The sequence below is a fragment of the Eublepharis macularius genome, chromosome 19, assembly GCF_028583425.1.
Source record: "Eublepharis macularius isolate TG4126 chromosome 19, MPM_Emac_v1.0, whole genome shotgun sequence".
NCBI classification, from domain to species: domain Eukaryota; kingdom Metazoa; phylum Chordata; class Lepidosauria; order Squamata; family Eublepharidae; genus Eublepharis; species Eublepharis macularius.
Genome location: NC_072808.1, coordinates 22,322,769 through 22,326,661, shown reverse-complemented (window position 1 = coordinate 22,326,661; position 3,893 = coordinate 22,322,769).

The window sequence follows — 3,893 nt, the reverse complement described above, 5'->3', positions numbered from 1 at the left end:
AGCAGTTGACTTATGGCAACCCCGTAGGGTTTTCATGGAAGAGATGTTCAAAGCAACTCTAAACTTACTCGGTGGTCTCCCATACGACTACTAACCCAGGCCAACCTTGCTTTAGCTTCTGAAATCTGACAAGAGCCCCCTTAAATACATAAACCACCGTTTTAAAACTATTGAATTTTTAAAATGTTCAGCCTTTCTCTTCTTCACTCCACCCAAGCCCACATCCCTGAATCCCAGAAAGCCCCAAGATCATGGCCTAGAACATCTCCCATTCTTTTTTGAAAACATCCAGCCTGATAAATAGGGGTGCTGACTTTTAAACCTGCCCCTCTAGCTGCCCCAATCTGATCTGCAGCAAATACCAGGTGATGCAATTGACCTCTGTTCCATTCAAAGCTACCAGGACCGTTTCCACACATTCAGCTTCTAGTTTTCTCCAGACCAGTTGACAACTCTGCCAGTAAAGTTCTCCAGAGAACTCAAAGCTTGCCCCCTGGTTTGAGTGGTCTTAATATGCCACGTTCTGTTTGCGGATTCCTCTGCCATGTGTGCCTCTCTTGTTCCGCCATTAAACTTTCTCATGTTCTCCAGGTAACATGGCCCAACTGTATGGTGGAGGATGAAGTTCCTGCCCCTTTAACAGTTAGGCAAAAGAGGACATTTTAGCAGGTGCTGCTTGTCAACTCACAGGGTTACCAGGTGGGGAATGCGGCTGCTGCATAAATCCTCCCTCTGGGGGAGGATTAGAACAATTTGTCTCAGTTGGAGCAAAGTGCCGGGCCACAGGAACAGCCGCGAGAGGAGATGGGGCAAGCAAGAAACCGGGAGACAAGCGTAAGCAGCAGGTGCTTAGCTGTGATTGTTTTGCTGCCCCTTTGGTGAGACTAAGAGCCAAGCTACAAGTGATGCCTTACACAGGTAGGACACTTGTCAGCTTCCCTCAAGTTTGGATGGGAAATGTAGGCGTCCTGGTTTTACAGCTTGGCTCTCCATTACAGCTGCAAGACCAGGATGCCTACATTTCCCATCAAAACTTGAAAGAAGCTGACAAGTGTCCAACCTGTGTAAGGCGTCACTTGTAGCTTGGCTCTAAAAGGAATGGCAGAGAATGACTCTTGAGAGGCTTTGGTTCCTTCTGAAGGGCTACAGGAGTGCATCATCTTTTGAAAAATCTGGCCTTCCTCTTGCACCTTGAACGGCAGCTGGGCTGACAGAAAGGACATTTCCCCACCACTTGATCTCAGTTCCAGAAAAAGCTTCGCTGTCTTAAGTTTTATATATCAGATTTCTGTTAAAGGATTGAGGGGGTGTGGCTATTGCAGCTCAAGGGGGCCAGCCGAGAAGCATGTAGCTAGAAAGATAATCAGTTACAGGACAGGGATCTAGGGGGTGGGAAAGGGTTGCTTGAGATGCTGAAAGCAAGAAGAAAGCGGGGGCATCCTTATGCTAAATTACAGGTAATCAGAAGACAAAATGGGTTCAGTCCCCAGTTCAGCCTCCAGGTCTAAGAAGATAACACAGTTTAGTGGCTAAACATTTCCCGGAAGCTGGACTTTGGCTTCTCAGTTGCCTAAAAAACATTCAATTCAGGCTACCTGAAATCATATACGTCCCTTAATTGCAGGTGTATAAGAGATGGTTGGGATTTCTCAAATGGTAAGAATGAGGCACTTTGCACAAGCTCAGAAAATCACTGATGACTCCCAGTAATGAATCTAGATACAGAAAACCAAAGGCTGGTAAGCTCTGGCTGTAAAGTGTCCTGTGACATAAGGCATTTCTACCGGTCAGTTATAAACAGAGAGAAATACATTGTTGTGTAGTGCCACAGAGTATGAGCCACAAAGTGCAGCTCTTTTATTTCGAAGAAGCACAACTTGCCAGTCTTTATGGCTGAGAAGATCAGTTCTGAAGTGAATGGGTATGGCATTGACAGCATTTTAGAAGCCAGAGAGCTGTCAGAAGAAAATGAGGTTTCAGTAACATCCAGAGCCTATTCCTTCCCTCAAAGTAACAGAAATGATGCAAAGGGATTCAGACAGCAAAAAAAAAAAAAGCAGAAACCAGGTATATTTGTTTAATTAATGCAGGTTGCAGAATTTAGCTTTTCTTATAACAGAATTTGGTTTCTTTGTTGCAGAATTTGAATGTATTTTATTATTTTTTCGTGTACATGTTGTATATGACATGAAACTGAGATGGTAAACATGTGCCTTAACCACGCCTCTTCAGAATGCATTACTGAATGTGCTGCTGTACAGAACAATTCCATGCAGGAAGAAAGCTAGCATGTCAAGGGTGAAAGGCAAGGCTGAAAAGCTTCGTTTGGACCTGGTGCTTCTCTATGTTTGAGGCACTTTTATGGTAAAGAGAAGTATTCACTCATGTGAGGATCTTCTAAAGGGGTATGGCCCAACTGCAGGTTTAATTCTTGAGGACTTTCTTCTTCATAGCATCATGTTTTTTTACTATGGAAATGCAGGGGGTAGAGGTGGAGCTGATTTAAGTGGGGCCATGATCATAGAATCATAAGGTTGGAAGGGACCTCTAGGGTCATCTAGTCCAACCCCCTACACAATGCAGGAAATTCACAAATACCTCTCCCCCACACCCTTTCTCCATGCCCAGATGGCAAAACACTGTCAAGATCACTAGCCAAAGTGGCCAGGGGGAAAAAGCTACCTGACCCCAAGGTGGCGATTGGCCTTATTCTGGGCATGTAGGAAGGGACCAAGAGAACAAAGCACGAATATAACCCTTCCTGCCCTCCCTCTCACAATCTGCCTAGGTTCACAGAATCTAGCAATGCAAACAAGGCTCTCCTGACAATAACCACTGAAGATACAAGGGAAAACCAATCAGGAGTATAAAGTATAACCATACAATAAATAATATTTACTCTTAAAGTGACTAAGTGCTAATACAAAGTGCTCTATAGAAATATGAATACAATAATATAACTTCATAGAAAAATATACATATATACATTCATAAATACATATATTCATATACAAATACAACTCTAGGATACATTACAGATATCAACCTGACCATAAATATCTCTCTCTTCCAGAAAATTATCCAATATATTTCTTATAACCAAGTCAGGGTGAAAAGCTCCACAAAAGATATGAACGAACAAGTCAAAGAATGAATTCACATGTCAATTTCAAATGAATTTCTTCTTTCTACAGGAAAAACCACATGGAATGAACAAAAAGGGAAAGTCCAAGCCCGTCTGTGCCCTGCCCAAACTGGGGCCGGCTTGCTTTTCTCAGTTTTCGTCGGATGACTTCCTCGGGGCAAGGAACCGAACTCAGTTCAAATTATGTGAATACAATTCATTCCTACTCAGTACTAGGGAGCAGCGTCACATGATCCTTAATCACGTGACACCGAATTGAGTTTGGTTCCTTGCCCCTTCACGCCAACTTGATTATAAGAAATATACTGGATCATTTTCTGGAAGAGATAGATATTTATGGTCAGGTTGATATCTGTATGTAACGTATCCTAGAGTTGTATTTGTATATGAATGTATGTATTTATGAATTTATATATGTATATTTTTCTATGCAGTTATATTCTTGTATTCATATTTCTATAGAGCACTTTGTATTAGCACTTAGTCACTTTAAGAGAACGTCCAAAATGTTCTATCCTTAACAGACTTGCTCAGTTCCTGCAAACTGGAGCAATAAATAATATTATTTATTGTATGATTATACTCTGTACTCCTGATAGGTTCACAGAATGAGCATTGCTGTCACATGGCCATCTAGCCTCTGCTTTAAAACCTCCAAAGAAGGAGAGCCCACCACCTCCTGAGGAAGCCTGATCCGCTGAGGGACTGCTCTAACTGTCAGGAAGTTCTTCTGAATGTATAGCCGAAA